This window comes from Electrona antarctica, assembly GCF_951216825.1.
Source record: "Electrona antarctica genome assembly, chromosome: 1".
Lineage (NCBI taxonomy): Eukaryota > Metazoa > Chordata > Actinopteri > Myctophiformes > Myctophidae > Electrona > Electrona antarctica.
In genome coordinates this window covers 35,811,290-35,829,499 of record NC_136806.1, presented here as the reverse complement: position 1 = coordinate 35,829,499, position 18,210 = coordinate 35,811,290, and the positions used below count along the sequence as shown (strand labels likewise).

The 18,210-nt window shown below is 44.0% G+C and overlaps 1 protein-coding gene across 1 annotated transcript in view; it reads left to right on the top strand.

The window, feature by feature from the left end:
• LOC306923782 (ecto-NOX disulfide-thiol exchanger 2-like) overlaps positions 1-18,210 on the top strand; it is a 118,161-nt gene that overhangs the window by 28,902 nt on the left and 71,049 nt on the right. The window lies entirely within an intron of this gene.

Sequence of the window (18,210 nt, the reverse complement as noted above, 5' to 3'; positions counted from 1 at the left end):
GATTGATGCTGATGGATGACAGACACGAGTGACACATACGATTAGGACTGATGCTGAGTGATGACAGAGACCACACAAGTGTCACCCACGATTATGACTGATGCTGACCCGATGAGGGACGCATAGTGACACGCAGGTTTAGTACTGTATACTGTAATGCAGTTTTTTATGTCAACTATTTGTCTCTTTGTATGACAATGTCTATTTGATCGTGGACCCCCATCTGAAAATATTTTGTGCCAGGGAGGAGACAGATAGATAGATAAAAAATGTGCAATTAACCAAACATTTCCAAACCTTTTCGTGTTTTTTTTCCCCCTCAAAAATAGCAGATGTACAAGCTCACAGCACGGCATGAAGTGATGCTCCGTGGACTTGTACGTCTGCTATGGTTTAATAGCCAACATGTAAAATACATATAACAGTTTCCTGTGGACCCCCTGGAACCCCCCCCCCCCCCCCCCCCCACTTTGATAACCACTGCCGTAATGTACCGACATATACATGCATAGTGTATGTGCTTGCAAGCCTTGCATGTGTATCCATGTCTGTGTGCTTTCATGAGAGAGAGAGAGAGAGAGAGAGAGAGAGAGAGAGAGAGAGAGAGAGAGAGAGAGAGAGAGAGAGAGAGAGAGAGAGAGAGAGAGAGAGAGAGAGAGAGAGAGGACATAATTAGTCCCATGAAATGACTGCAAGGTAGAAGGTACTGCAGTGTTCCTCATGAAATGACTGAGGTAGAATTACTGGAGTGTTCATCATGAAATGACTGCAAGGTAGAAGATACTGGAGTGTTCATCATGAACTGACTGCGAGGTAGATGGAGTGTTCATCATGAACTGACTGCGAGGTAGATGGTGTGTTCATCATGAACTGACTGCGAGGTAGATGGTGTGTTCATCATGAACTGACTGCGAGGTAGATGGAGTGTTCATCATGAACTGACTGCGAGGTAGATGGAGTGTTCATCATGAACTGACTGCGAGGTAGATGGAGTGTTCATCATGAAATGACTGAGGTAGAAGATACTGGAGTGTTCATCATGAAATGACTGAGGTAGAAGATACTGGAGTGTTCATCATGAAATGACTGCGAGGTAGATGGAGTGTTCATCATGAACTGACTGCGAGGTAGATGGAGTGTTCATCATGAACTGACTGTGAGGTAGATGGAGTGTTCATCATGAACTGACTGCGATGTAGATGGAGTGTTCATCATGAAATGACTGCGAGGTAGATGGTGTGTTCATCATGAACTGACTGCGATGTAGATGGAGTGTTCATCATGAAATGACTGTGAGGTAGATGGAGTGTTCATCATGAACTGACTGCGATGTAGATGGAGTGTTCATCATGAAATGACTGCGAGGTAGATGGAGTGTTCATCATGAACTGACTGCGATGTAGATGGAGTGTTCATCATGAAATGACTGCGAGGTAGATGGAGTGTTCATCATGAAATGACTGCGAGGTAGATGGAGTGTTCATCATGAACTGACTGCGAGGTAGATAGAGTGTTCATCATGAAGTGACTGCGAGGTAGAAGATACTGGAGTGTTCATCATGAACTGACTGCGAGGTAGAAGCAGCGGTCGGTCATCAATGTGTCCGTGTCCGTGGCAGATTTATAGATTTTCTTTTTTACACACCATTATAATGTTCTTATTTTGATCATAAGACCCAATTTCTGAATGCCAAGTCTCCAGGCTTTCTTCAGAATATGTATGACACACTTATTTACTATGACACTGACTATGGCATATTAGGAGTCCAACTAGTAGTGGTACTGGTTCTCAAATGTTTTATTTGTAAGGACCCCTATAACTCTGAGAGTGTACAAATGGAACCAAATAGACCTTTAACGGGTCCATTTGGTTCTATTTGAACACTCTCAGAGTTACAGACCGTTTTGGTTATTCCTGGGCTAGCTCTTTGTGTTTCTGGTAATATTATTGTCCACTCATTTTGTGTCAAAAATAGATTTTTGACAAAAAAGTGTCCACCACAAGGCAGCATGGCACTGGGTAGAAGGTACTGTATTGTTTATCATTGAGCAGTGCTGGAAAAAGTACTCAATTGTTTTACTTAAAGGGATAGTTCAGATTTTTTGAAATTAAGTTGTATGAAATACTTGCCATTAATATAGTGGTTGCAACTGTATTAATTGATTGCCCGAGTCCCATGGTGGGAGTTCTGCTCTGGTTTTGGTCAATATTAAGTAGTTCCGGTCATTTTGTGGGGGGCACTGGGGCCACGCAGTAAAAGTAAATTAATCCACAAAACGAACGTAATTTGTATTGTTGACCTATTTCTAAAATATTAGCGCGACTTTCGTTCAACTTTGACCCCTCTATCACATGGAACTATTTTTTGGGCGTAGTGATATGGACACAAAAAACATAGTTCTGTGTGATAGAGGGGTAAAAAAAGAACGGAAGTTGCACTAATATTTTAGAAATAGGTCAACAATACAAATTACGTTAGTTTTGTGGATTAATTTACTTTTACTGCGTGGCCCCCAGTGCCCCCCACAAAATGACCGGAACTACTTGATATTTCACCAAAACCAGAGCAGAACTCCCACCACAGGACTCGGGCAATCAATTAATACAGTTGCAACCACTATATTAATGGCAAGTATTTCATACAACTTAAGTTCAAAAAATCTGAACTATCCCTTTAAGTAACAGTACCAATACTGCAATTTAGAAGTACTCCGTTACAAGTAAGGGGCGACTCACACGGTCGCAACGGATTGATGTATGCTTGTTGTATGAGATGTATAGCTGATGCAAGCTCGCAATGCATTTCCAATGGGAGTCACATGGTTTGACACAACATTTGTGTTGTATGAGGGGGAGGGGGGCAGTCGAAACACAGCCGAAAGCCTACAGCTTGTAGTCTAAAATGTTATATCAAACCATGTGACTTCCATTGGAAATGCATTGGGGCGGCCATGACACTTACAACATTCATACAACAAGCATGCATCAATGTTTTAAAGGTGTGAGTCGCCCCAAAAATTACGGAAAATGTACCTAAAGTACTAAAAGTAAAAGTACTCATATTGCTGAATGTCCCATTTCACAAGTTCAAAATGTGTACAAAATCTATTGAAAATAGCCAATCTAAAAGCTCACAATGCGCCACGGTGCGACGCATTGTGAGCTTGTAGATCGACTATTTTCAAATGGCCGAAATGTATCGGGTTGAAGTGGTTAATGTATGTTTTCTAATCAAAATTATAATCGCCAAAGTAACTAAAGTTTTCAAATAATTGCAGTGGGGTAAGTACAAATTTTGGCTCTGAGATGTAGTGGAGTAGAAGTAAAAGTACTGGAAATTGGAAATACTCAAGTAAAGTACAAATACCTCAAAATTTAGTTACTTTCCACCACTGTCATTGAGCTGCTCAGAGCTCTCTGAACATCACTACAAGGGGTTCAGACGTTACGTCAAATAGAGAGAGAGGATCCACCTGGCGTCTTTGATCCCAGGCTGTTTGCTGCTTGATCAAAGTGAAGGTGCCATGTATGTATCTATCGTAGCCACACCTCATCACTCGCCATCGCTTCTTCAGACACACAGTAGCACTGCAGGCAGCTAGGGAACCACAGAACTAGCCTGGTTAATAAACCAGACCGAATCAGCCGTTGGCAAAAAAAAGTTGCCTACCAGCGGATTACGGTCTGGCGAGGCTCAGTAGCACGCCTCTTTCCTACAGCAGAGAACAGGTCGGACCAATCGGGACACGGTATGCAATATAGGCGGGCTTTGGTACAGTGACGTTCAATGCTTGAGACTTTTGACTGACAGTAGCTCTGACCAATTGCGTCAAAGAGAAAATGTTCCCCGGGAAATGAAATCCAAGTGGAGCCAGCCCAGACTGATATACCGCGACAGTGTTGTGTGATATTAGTCTGGCTTATTAGCCAGGCTACCACAGAACTGCACATATAGAGACATATCGTTGCTGTCGGCAACCAATTCAAACGGTATTTTTTACTTTTTGTGTTTTTTCGTACATTTTAACACCGTACTTGATCATACTACAGCGTCACACAAAATCATCAAAAGTAGCAGATCCACAAAGCTTAAAATGCGGCGCGAATTGATGCGTTTTGAGCTTGTAGATCGGCTACTTTTGCTATTTTTGAATTTGAATCCTGAAAAGTAACAGTTTTGGGCAGTTTTCAGATAATTTGGAGATCTGGTTGTCCAGAACTGCCGATCCAACTGCTAAGCCCATATGGGCATGCCCATATATGGGACCGGCCGACTTCAAAGTTCAAACTCGCCGAGCGTATCGGCGAGGAGTGCATCATGCGCTAAGTCGGCTAAGTGGGAAGTTTGTCGGATCAGCCGATCTCAAACGGACCACTCTGACGGGTATTGCATAACCAGGTGTGGCATGCATTTTTGAGTGGTACAGCCACTCCAAGAAACAGCTGTGTGTGTGTGTGTGTGTGTGTGTGTGTGTGTGTGTGTGTGTGTGTGTGTGTGTGTGTGTGTGTGTGTGTGTGTGTGTGTGTGTGTGTGTGTGTGTGTGTGTGTGTGTGTGTGTGTGTGGGGGGGGGGGGGTTGGGGGGTACCAACAGGTGCCAAAGTGGCGCTGTTTGTTGAGCTAGAAACACAGAGAGAGAGTGTTGCACTGTTGCCTGCTAATTACAATGTGGCGTGTGTGTGTGTGTGTGTGTGAGAGAGAGAGAGAGAGAGAGAGACTCATACTTGTGAGAGAGAGTGTTGTCTGCTAATTCCCCCACACGGTAACTCTTGTCATTTCTCGACCGTTTCGGACGCGGGGCGGCTTGCCGGAACCATAGCATGTGAGCGGCGGGAGGTGTGGAGCGGGTGGATTTTGAATTGAGCGCTGAGCGGGTTTTAAAATGAGTCCGAACGGCTTCCGGAGCGAGAACTGTCCTCCGCTCCGAGCCGCTCAGTGCACACAGCACACGTTTAAAAAGTCTTACAAATAAGTATTTAGAACCTAAACGCTTGGATTTAGTGTGTGCAGAGCGCATTTACCAAAAGTACGAAAGTGTGCTGAAAAATTGGAACATTCGTCAACGCGTGATTCGTGTGGCGACCGACAGTGCCTGCCAGCAGCTTCCCGTTTTTCCTACCCGATTTCGCACCAGTGAGGGGTGTGAGGGGCTAGCCCACACCGGGCGAAAACAGAAGCCCAACACGAGGATAAAGGAAATAGCAGGGCAGATAACATGCAAATTACAGGAGAATCGTTCACTTGCGGATACAAGCACCAAAATTGGCACACATACTCCTTAGGGGTTGCTCTTTTGAGAAAACCACTGTGCCAAAAGAAATTTCAAGATGGTGGCCATTTTTCAAGATGGCTGCCATTGAATATACAGTGATATTGCATTTCGCAATAAAATCCCATAGACTTGTCCTATTTGAATGATCTTGGTGTCAAATCATACATTTTTCACTATGTAGATTCCAAATTTGGACCCATGGACTTACTCACTGGCTTCCTTGTACCATATATCAGTCCCGGAACCCTAATATTCTGCTAAATTAGAGGTTTGTGTTATGTCTGACTCCGGTAAAATGGATGGCAGTTTATATCTTAGTATAATTAGATGTTATGTGTGTGTGTGTGTGTGTGTGTGTGTGTGTGTGTGTGGGGGGGGGGGGGGGGGGGGGGGGGGGGGGGGGGGTCTAATAAGCCCTGCATCTTTTAGCTAGTGTAGATTACATGTAGTTTACCATGTTACCATCAGTTAGACAGCCACGCCTGAATTGACAGGGTATGCCAGCAGGGGAGAGCCGAGCCAATGGTAAGGGCTATACATGACTTATTCATGGACTTACCAACATGGTGTACAGATCACACTGGACTTAAATGATACTGGATGAACGATCGGGCTAGGTGTAGATCATATATTTTATTGTCGAACCTAGTCATATTCCATACCTTATTGTGCATGATGGCGGTAAAAGGATAACCCCTCTGCCTTGATTCACTGAATACAGATAATGGTCATACTGTGATACCTTGATTACCATTCACCAAGATGTCTAATATAGACCCAGGACCGCCTAAATTCAAGACTGACTGGAGCAAGTGTTGTCTTTGCAAAGACAAGAATAGTAAAGAGCTCTCGTCACCACATGCAAGACAATCACAACATGATGGCTACACTATGATTGCAACTAATATTCCCCTCTTTCACACAATGAATGAGATGCATATTAATAAAATGGATCCAGTCAGACTTGATGATCGTGGTGGCATTGAAGAAAATCTGAGGAGGAACAAGGCGCAATATCACAAAAGTTGTCGCATTACGAAACTGGAGAGTGAGAATCACAAAACGAAAAGCAGAGTGCGCTCAGCCAGTGGAATGCAGCTGGGTGTTGATGCATCTGCTGTCAACTCCACAAGACTGAAGGAGAAACTGCCTGAGTTGGAGGCTCACAAGCAGGGAAGGGATGTTCATTTGGCTTTCCAGAAAGATGTAGGCTTTGGCTTGTCAGAAGCCTCTGACTCTTATAGTGAAGCTATTGTCCTTAGCAAAGCAGCTAACATCTTGCAACGACATATATGCTGGACCACAAGTCCCTCCAAAGCAGGTATTTCTTACAGCAGTTTTTCATTCAGTCATGTGGAGTTGACAGCTGGTCCATCAACACCCAGCTGTTCCAGGCACTGGAATAGCACGTACAGGTGAACTATATGTCTGCAAGTCAAAGGACTGAAGGACCCTCACCAGACCTGGTGGTCTCCACTAGATATGTGACTAGCTCTGAGATTTCCTGTAGGTGGGCAACTGGGCATCCTCTTCGGTTGAATGTTCCTTTTCCAGTCTCTTTGTGGTTGTGAGGTACAACCTCTCTATTGTAAAGGTCTGCCAAGCATGCAACATGGAGCTCCTGTGCAATAACATCTCCACCACTGAGTCTTGCAAGAAGTATTCCGTCATTTAAAGTTTGGGCACATTCATTATAACTCTTATTGAGATTCATCGTCATAGCTTTCTATGACGACGCATACCCTGTGAGTTCAGAGTATGCAGCATCTTTATCACATCTGAAACATGGTTGGCTTTGAATGCTGGTTCTACTCCACTCTCTGCTTTGAATGCTGGTTCTACTCCACTCTCTGCTTTTCATTTTGTGGTTCTCACTCTCTCCAGTTTCGTGTTGTTGAACATAATGTGACAACCTTCATGATATTGCGCCTTGTTCCTCCTCAGAGTTTATTCAATGCCACCACCAGGGGAATATTAGTTGTTGTTGTGATTGTCTTGCATGTGGTGATGAGAGCTCATACTATTCTTGTCTTTGCAAAGACAACACTTGCTCCAGTCAGTCTTGAATTTAGGCGGTCCTGGGTCTATATTAGACATCTTGGTGAATGGTAATCAAGGTATCACAATATGATCATTATCTGTATTCAGTGAATCAAGGCAGAGGGGTTATCCTTTTACCGCCATCATGCACAATAAGGTATGGGATACAACTAGGTTCGACAATAAAATCTACACCTAGCCCGATCGTTCATCCAGTATCATTTAAGTCCAGTGTGATCTGTACACCATGTTGGTAAGTCCATGAATAAGTCATGTATAGCCCCCTTACCATTGGCTCGGCTCTCCCCTGCTGGCATACCCTGTCAATTCAGGCGCGGTTGTCTAACTGAACATCATACATGGTAAACTACATGTAATCTACACTAGCTAAAAGATGCAGGGCTTATTAGACAACATTTGGGAGTCATAAAGAACAAAAATACTTGGATGCACCCGGGACGTATCCTCAGTGATGTATCCCAAGGTCATCAGGGTTTCGGGTCTCACGAACATCATACCCCTCACTCGGGTGACCCAGCCGGGGTGATGAAGTCCCAATTTACGTCTCAGTAGCTACCCACGATCAGACCCACTAGGGAAAGACCAGGGCCACACAATCCATTGGAACTACTCTGCCGGGACTGGGAGGCACATAATTCTGGCATGTGGAGGGACTAGGCTCTGTGGGTTGACTCCTGTCCGGGCTCCTATGTCTCACCAGGTCCACTCCTGCTCTCACCAGGAGTACCGCCAGGACCTGTCCCAGCACCAGACACTTCATTCAGGAGTGGTGGTTTCTTGAGCCGCAATGGTTCTGCAGGCTCCACCTGGGCAACGGTTTATTTAGCTACACCAAACAAATTACTCAGCTGATACTGAACGGTGCGAGCGGTACCCCCCCCCCCCCCACACACACACACTTACACACACACACACACACACACACACACACACACACACACACACACACACACACACACACACACATACTAAACCTCTAACAATACTAAGATATAGACTACCATCCATTTTACCCGAGTCAGACATAACACAAACCTCTAATTTAGCAGACTATTAGGATTCCGGGACTGTTATATGGTACAAGGAAACTAGTGAGTAAGTCCATGGGTCCATTTGGATTAGTGAAAAATGTATGATTTGACACCAATTTTATTGCGAAATGCAATATTACTGTATATTAAATGGCAGCCATCTTGAAAAATGGCCGCCATCTTGATTTTTTTTTTTTGCACAGTGGTTTTCTCAAAAGAGCAACCCCTAAGGAGTATGTGTGCCAATTTTGGTGCTTGTATCCGCAAGTGAACGATTATTTCCGCTATCTGCCCCGCTAAAACATTCAGTCCAAATGTCCAGTTTGTTAATTCACAACTAGCCTACTACTTTGATGTTGAAACTTTGAATTTCTCGTATGGCTTGTAAATTTACACTATGTGGGGATTAACTGACAAGGTTAAACCGTACATAGGCTATACTAAATTATAGCCTACTAAATTGGTAAAATAATATAGTAAAATAGTAAAATAATATAGCCTACTTTTTTATATTTTTCCAAGAAGAATACAGCCAGTAGCATATTTGAAATAACTAAAACATTATAACTCATTTACCTCAGAGAATGTTTTCATTCTAGATAAAATCATAAAAATGGTTTATGGTCTAATCTAATGGAATAAATGGATGATCAGATGCAGGAGTTTTCACGACTCATCTAACTGTAACTAGGGCCGTCACCTTGCCCCCCTGCCCCTCACTGGTGCGAAACTGGTTAGGAAAAACGGGGAAGCGTGCCAGCAACATGATCAAGGCATTTAACATCCTCCCTGGCGTTGAAGGGAGAAGAGGAGAAAGATGATGATGATGATGATGAAGTGGTGGAGGAAGAGGAGGAAATTGCGGAGGAGGAGGAAATTGCGGAGGAGGAGGAACCTGCGCTCTCGCAAAACCAAGTGGACGCGGTTACTAATAATATAGAGGCTATGGTTAACCAGTAGCCAGTTAACTGTCAAGTTTACACCTGCGATGCCCAATTTATCTGCTTCAGTTAGCTATCAAAGATGCAGTTAACGAGCATGATGATATCAACCGCCTGTTAGTTAAAGTGGGAACGCTAGTGAACGTGTTTTTAAATGTGTCACGGTGTTTAGATTATAAACAGAAGAACATGTTTAATCGCCGGTAACACTTTTCAAACAAATGAATGTTTATGCTCCGAAGGCAATAATGCAGATTAGCCAATTCAGGAAAACAGCACCCCCCCACCCGCCCCCCGCCCCGTAATTTTTTGCTGCTGAGCGGCTGGATCTGAGCGGATCGCGGAGCGCCCGTTGCGCAAATGAAGGTGAGCGCTGAGTGAGCAGAGAGCGGCGTGGAGGGGGGGGGTCAACACGAGCGGGACAAAAGCCGCCGAGAGCGAAGAGCAGATTTCTCGGCCGCTCCACGCCGCTCACATGCTCTGGCCGGAACCGGGCCGGCACCCTGGGCGCGTTCCTGTGGGTCTGGAAGTTCCGGTGACCCCCACACGGAATTGCACCACTCAGTTGCACCACTTCATTTTACACTCCAAAGTGACTGAGTAGCCCTTGTAATTTAAAGAGGAAATATACACAGTATTGCTTTCCGGGTGTTAATTCTGTTAATTCTGTTTCCTGACTGCAGGGGAGAGAAACAGTTAACCCTCAATTTCTCCCTTCATCTGTCTGAGAAGATGACTGCCAATTGCCAAAAGCAGCATTTTTATATCTTTGTATTTTTTTTCCATTGAAATGGGTCGGGCGGTAACAATCGGCGTAACATCCCCTCCTCAGTCTGTATCCGTAGCTTTTTATACAGCGTAGAGAGGTTGAATAAGTGCACACACAGGCTGTCTAAAAAGGGCTAATGTTTGTGATGAGTCTGACATGAACATTTCAATTTAAATTCATATTTTATTCAGATGCCCGTCCTTGCCTTGTTTTGATGAGTCTGTATGTTCTCTGTTTTTCTAATCAGGTCTTTAGAAATGCGGTACCTTTTTCAAGGTTATACCGTATTCACAATGCTGAAGAAAACTACTGTATGTAAATAAATAAAAAGTTATCTCAAAGTTTTAGCAAACGCATGAAAAAGAGCAGGCTTCATTCTAATCTACAGAAGATTCAAAAAAAGTAAATACATATTTTTTTTTGTTTAAAGACTCACAGGATCCAATTACAAAATGTAAAGGCTGTTGAGACATTTTATCTACAGCGTTACTCACCAGGCCAGAGGCGACTGTTGGATTTACACATCCACCTGAGACGGCCTCTAAACACCAAAGGGGGCATGAACATTCTCTGATATAGGCCGACTTGCTGCTTGAATTATTCATCATTTCATACTGGCAGGCGTTTTATTTCAACTGTAAGTGAACTAAAAATGTGCTGCCAACCGACCTCGGGTGCTCGCTCTCTCTCTCTCTGTCTCTGTCTCTGTCTCTCTGTCTCTGTCTCTGTCTCTGTCTCTCTCTCTCTCTCTCTCTCTCTCTCTCTCTCTCTCTGTCTCTGTCTCTGTCTCTGTCTCTGTCTCTCTCTCTCTGTCTCTCTCTCTCTATCATGCATGCACCAATTTATCACATTAAGACCTGAGCTGAGGCCGATTCAAAAAAATGTCTTCTAAATCCTAAACCTTTTTCTATGTCAGTGGTTCTCAAACTTTTTCACATCAAGGAAAGGACCCCCAACATTATATGTATTTGGCCGTGGACCCCCATCTCAAAATATTTAGTTCCAGGGACCCCAGATGCAAATATTTGACTTAAGAATGTTTGCTTTAAAAGAATATATATTCAAAGCTTGCACAAAATTTGTCACGTTTTTTCAAAAATAGCAGATCTACAAGCTTGTAGCACGGCACAAAGTGATGAGCTATAATAATAATAATAATAATAATAATAATAATAATAATAATAATAATAATAATAATAATAATAATAATAATAATAATAATAATAATAATAATAATGCTTTTTAGCTCAAATCTAAAATGACACAGATGGGTTAACCACTTGAGCCTCAGCAGCATCCATATTCTGGGGAACATTGGACAAAAACAGCAGATGCTTTGTGAGCTTGATAGATTGGCTATTTTCGGCGAAGAAATTCGGTGTGCAGGGACAAGAGTGGTCCACAGTACAGTTGCAACTCTGGCCATTTTGCTGCTGCAGAGTTGCAACTGTACTTTTAAAAAAATAAAAAAGAGCTCAGTGTTGGAAGAAAGAAATGACTGTCATAAACCTATTATATACCCTAGCTTAGAAAATGAACACGACTGAGAGTATTATTTATAGGCTTAGGGCCTGGGTTGAGTAAATACAGGAGGGTTATTGGGGGTCATTGCCTTTTTGCTGCAGCTCCTCTTTGCTTTATGTCTCTGCAGCCTCTCCTGCTCTCTCTAGCCTCATATCAGCTCCTCTTTGCTTTATGTCTCTGCAGCCTCTCCTGCTCTCTCTAGCCTCATATCAGCTGCCTTATAGCTTGGGAGAGAAATAAGCAACCTGACCTACGCAAACAAGACCAAAATAAGTGACTATTATAGCCTAGGCCACTTCAAAAGCTATAAATGTCGGATATTTGAAAATATGGGGGAGTACGTATGTGGCCAAATATTGATATGAAATTGTAGGAAGCAAGCCCCAAATAAGCAACTACAATTTAGAAACAAGCCCAAAATACAGCTATCAATATTTACAAGCAACTTTACAGAAAAACAAGCCTAACAAGCTTGACAAATATCACAGAAACATACGGTACACACCAAAGAGACCCCTACACTCTTCTACCTCTCCCTCCATCCTCACCATGTTCTCTCTGACCTCGGGTGCTCTCTCTCTCTCTCTCTCTCTCTCTCTCTCTCTCTCTCTCTCTCTCTCTCTCTCTCTCCGTCCACCTCAACTTGCCCTATACATGCTGCTTTGACGATCACTGTTGTGATCTTTACAAGGTGCTTCATACCTCCACTCCTCTTTCCAGTGTTCTCCGCCTTTCCTGGGTCTGAGGCCCACTCAATACATCAGGAAAGCATTCGGCGCCCACACATCTGACCTTTCATTTCAATAGTGTTCCACCTTGGAATCACTCCTACTATAAATGCACCACGTCTCTGCACATGTGTACTGTACGCGTACACGTCTGTAAGTCACGTATTTGACACAATTTGACACACACATTCCACACCACCACAGGGAGTGCAGTGCCCGACCTTGGTTCGGTGGTATACACCGTTGTCCAGAAACACCACAAAAGGCTCTGGTCAGGCTCTGCCAGTGGACCGAATGAGCCTAAGTCCCCCTCACCTGTACAATTTCCAGCCTCTGCCTCAGCCAATTGATTGCCATGGCAACCCCACACCTGCCATTTGATTACTTTTCAAATTCACAGTCAGTTTGCACTCTTCAGACACAGGCAGACAAATATACGACAATGGGTATTGCATACTAGAGGTTCCCAACTTGCCTTAATTGTTCCCAAGTATGCTGGTGGCCGACGGGCACAGGTCTAGTGAAACTAATGTAGTATACCATAAGTTATTATTTATTGTTGATCACTTTTTAATATTAATTTTATATTATCATTAACAATCTTAGTGTTTTGCCAATTATTTGTGGTCCCACGCTCAATACCCTCGTGGCCCACCAGTAGTCCCCAGCCCAAATGTTGAGAATCACTGTCCTGGAAAACCCCCAGTGGTCTCGGATGGTTACAGTGCAGCGGAGAGCAGGAGGACAGTTCAGTTTCACACACCCACGGTTCCACCTGACTGTGATGAATGTGAGAAGGAACATCTCACACCTCTCCTAGAGAGCTGTCTCTCCATGTGTCCATGTGGAGGCATCATCCTCTGGGTTCATTCAGCCGTGCAGCGCTGGAGGTTTAGCTGTTTAGTTTCACCAATCTGCCCCTCTCCTCTCCTCTCATGTGACAGGTTTCTGAGCTATAAGGACTGACCAGTAAACTGAAGATTGCAGGTTTTATCATGGCACTGAAAAGAGGATTTGTTTCAGCTGTATCATTGTACCATGTTGGACATGGGGCACTGTGTGTTTGCTCAAAGGCTTAGGAGGGAATGTATAAGGCAAAGTCAAAATCCTTTTACTTCATGTAAGATGGCCAATACTATCATCTCTTTCCTCCTCTCTGTGGACATTCTGTTCTGATCCGTCCCCTACCTCTGCATTTCACCTCACTGCAGGCGATGGATTCCACAGAATATCTCTCTGACCTCTGCTGCAAGTCTTCCTTCCCCCTCCTCTGCTGCAAGTCTTCCTTCCCCCTCCTCCCCTCACCATGCATCTTCTCTCCTTTTCTCCCCTCACTGCAGTGTAATACAAATTCAGTCCTGCTTTTCAGTGTTCTGCTGTGGTATAAGTAGCTTGCAAGATATAATAAATACCTTATAATTTGTGCCCTTCAATGTTAATTAACGATGGTTATAGCTGTGAGTATCTTTCTTTATAGCTTATTGTTCTGTCCCTGCTTGCTTCCATTCTCTTTGTCCCTCAGCATCTCTAGTGATCGACCTCCTTACTGCCTCCCATCTGTAGCCTGTGTTCCCTCTGGTACAGGTGACTAATGCTCAGGAAATATCTTTTCTTGATTAAAGTTTTTAGTGCCAGGAGGTTCTTTGTAAAAGGGCACCGGCCTCTGCCGTATCATAGCCATTTATCTTCAGCTCTCTGGCAGCACCTACCTACCAAGACAAACTCAAAATGACCCCACAGAGGCTTTGTCAAGTGGTTTTAGGGGTGGAGGCTGATGGATTCCATTCAAATATCAACATGCCTTCTTCCTCCACCCCTGTCTGACTCATTCCTTCATCCCCCATCTCTCCTCTATCCTTGACATAGAAGAAGGGCATAGTTTCCTTGCACTGCCGTAGAATATTATTATCACCAGATTGAGACTGTTGTGTTTTCTCTCCTGCTGTCATTCTCTAGTATCTTCCTTTCCCTCACCCCTGTGAGAGAGGATCTCATTGTCATTGTGTGGGTGGGGAGTGCCGAAGATGACAGAGCTTCACATTTCAGAAAAGCATTGTCACTTTGATGTGATTCTGTCACACACAAGCTGTTGATCTTCAACATCACTGCCACATCACTGCGAAGTGTTGCTTTGACATCACGCCTCCAGTTTCCATATGCTCCATTGGAAAGAAATCACCTGTTTGTCACATATATTGGTGGCATAAACAAGAATCATGTTAAAATCAATAGCGGCACTCGACATGAGGGAACTAAATTGGCATCAATACAATGATGTTAATTTCATTAACTGGACAGATCCCAAGCGGAGTTGTCTGGTTACAGGAAATGCCGAATCACTTTAATTTGTCACATTATTTTTCACGATTAAAACTTTTAGTAAACCAACATGCTTATTATATTCAATCAGTGAGCTTCAGAGAGACTTGCTGATCCAGCTGCAGTTTCCACCATCGTCAGAATGTAGCAGTTCTACAGTGAGAGCCAGCAGTGTCTCTTTGAAGTGTCAGTTAATATATTTTGTACGGACTGCAGGGTATTCTAGCATGCTGATGTTTGTACCAACACAGAGGTGGTTTGGTTAACAGCCTTTTAAACATCCCTCTACTTGTAAACCACGCGTTGACTCGCTCCGCAGGTGTTTGTGGAAGGAAGGGGGTTAATGTGAAATGTGAAGTCAGCACCTAATCATTAGTGATTGACTAAACTTCACCCCACCCCCTTCCTCACTTCAGTGCCTCTGCGTGCATCAGTCTTTCCTTTTAACCACACAATAAGATCCCATTGGGTCTTGTTTTGCTCTAAGACTCTGTCAGGGCATCAGACATGCTTTCTCTCTCTCTCATGATGAAGAGCAAGTAGCTGAGCGTCACACAGGCACTTGTAGGTGCAACAAAGACTAGCTGTTTTCCTCTTTTTTGAGGGGCGCCCCTTCTATATTCAGCTATTAGTGTAGATTTTCGTCCTACACAAACATTAAATTCCCATTGACAATGAATGGATAATTTACGTCATACTGTATGTATTTTTTTACAAGGTAGGATGATGTTATATTGGCATTTTAAATTGAACATAGGCTACCAGTAATTTGCAGTGGGAACGGTTTTAATTGACTCGTTTTGCATGTGTCAGCAGCACTGGTTCTCAATGTCGGGGACAGGGACCACCACAGGTCCCAAATGGACCCTTACAAGTATGTGACTCTCATTAACACTGATTTTACAGTGCAAGTTGGGGTCCCAGAGGTAAAAAAAAAAAAAAAGATCAGATTGAGAATCACTGCGTTACAGTACTCCTCACTTATTAATTTGCTCAAAATGTCCATCCCTAAATCCACCCTCTTTCCTTTAGAATAATTGTGCACAACATCCCTGCAGTCAAAGCATTTCATCAGCAGCAGGGGATTGGCCCAGGCCCTGGGCCAATCCCCTGCTGCTGATGAAATGCTTCTTTATTTTTGGTCGAAAATGTCTCTTTCAACATCTTGGGTTGCCCTGCTGGGCCCCAGGGGATTCAAGTTCCTTCCATCTTGGGTTGCCCTGCTGGGCCCCAGGGGATTCATCTTGGGTTGCCCTGCTGGGCCCCAGGGGATTCATCTTGGGTTGCCCTGCTGGGCCCCAGGGGATTCAAGTTCCTGGAGCTGTGAACATGCTGAACATGTCAGCAGCTCCCTGGTTTCTAATTGGTTTACCACCACTGATAAGACCCCCGTGCTGTAGCATAAATTCAGTCCCTGAACCTTGTTTCTCCACGGATGGTTTTCCTGGCAAGCAGTGTCACAGTGCTTCTTTGACAATGGTGTACCTGCTATAACACACAATGTTTTGGACTCGTCAGCCTTCTGATTGGTCCCTGACTGACTAACCAGCAGGCTCTTTCTGCCTTGTTCCGCCCTGGTTCTGCTTTTGTTCCGTTTATGTTGAATTTGCTAAAACGTAATTTTTGGGAAAAAAACTCAAAACAAACATGATATGCCCTGCAGTCACCATGCTGCTGCACCTGTGATGTTCCTTTTTACTGACACCAAATTTAAAATAAAGATTGAATGCACAGAATATAAATATGAAGCAACTGAAAAACACCTTATTTCAATGGTAGTGGATGAATAGAAAGGATTTTTGTCCAACCACGAAACGGCAACCAATTGGTGCGAAGAGGGACACAACCAGGGGCGGGACTTGACAAAGGGTCATTTTTCATTATAGATACAGTGAGGCGTTTACAGCTCTCCGGGCTGGGGGCAATTGGCACCACGGGATTGCAGGGATTCATTCTTCTTCTGTAACCCAATTTTGTACATAGCTCAGTTAAGCTGGCTCTGCTAAAACCAGGCCACATTCTTCTGAAATGTTCAGCCAATTCTGTCTTGTTTGGACCCATGCTTATAGATTTAGCAGATGTTTTACTGGCTCAGTCTGTCGTGTTTGTACTAGAACTGCCGATGAAGATATTCTCACACTATTATGTCCAATGTCCAAATAACTACTAGACTTTAATTTCCTCCCCTACAAATCAATTTCCTGGCAGCCCCCCCACTGTAACCGGAAGCTCCACCGACAATGAAACCCTATCGTTCATATCACATCCGAGTGGTTTACTGGATAATCTTGTTTGATCTCCAGGATGTAGCCATCCTTCTGTTAATGCATGGTTAATGGATCACATCAAAAGGCAGACAAAGCATCTCTTAAATCTCAGTAGCGCAGCGATGTCCACAGAGCCTGTATGATGGATGTGGATGTGTGGCTATCATAGGGTTCCCACGCTCATGTCCACAGAACCTGTATGATGGATGTGGATGTGTGGCTATCATAGGGTTCCTGACTCCACATCCATCATACAGGAACCCTATGATAGCCACACATCCACATCCATCATACAGGAACCCTCTGATAGCCACACATCCACATCCATCATACAGGAACCCTATGATAGCCACACATCCACATCCATCATACAGGTTCTGTGGACATGAGCGTGGGAACCCTATGATAGCCACACATCCACATCCATCATACAGGAATGGATGTGTGGCTATCACAGGGTTCCTGTATGATGGATGTGTGGCTATCATAGGGTTCCTGTATGATGGATGTGGATGTGTGGCTATCATAGGGTTCCTGTATGATGGATGTGGATGTGTGGCTATCATAGGGTTCCTGTATGATGGATGTGGATGTGTGGCTATCATAGGGTTCCTGTATGATGGATGTGGATGTGTGGCTATCATAGGGTTCCTGTATGATGGATGTGTGGCTATCATAGGGTTCCCACGCTCATGTCCACAGAACCTGTATGATGGATGTGTGGCTATCAGAGGGTTCCTGTATGATGGATGTGGATGTGTGGCTATCATAGGGTTCCTGTATGATGGATGTGGATGTGTGGCTATCAGAGGGTTCCTGTATGATGGATGTGGATGTGTGGCTATCATAGGGTTCCTATATGATGGATGTGGATGTGTGGCTATCATAGGGTTCCTGTATGATGGATGTGGATGTGTGGCTATCATAGGGTTCCTATATGATGGATGTGGATGTGTGGCTATCAGAGGGTTCCTGTATGATGGATGTGGATGTGTGGCTATCAGAGGGTTCCTGTATGATGGATGTGGATGTGTGGCTATCAGAGGGCTCCTGTATGATGGATGTGGATGTGTGGCTATCAGAGGGTTCCTGTATGATGGATGTGGATGTGTGGCTATCAGAGGTTTCCTGTATGATGGATGTGGATGTGTGGCTGTCATAGGGTTCCTATATGATGGATGTGGATGTGTGGCTATCATAGGGTTCCTATATGATGGATGTGGATGTGTGGCTATCAGAGGGTTCCTGTATGATGGATGTGGATGTGTGGCTATCAGAGGGTTCCTGTATGATGGATG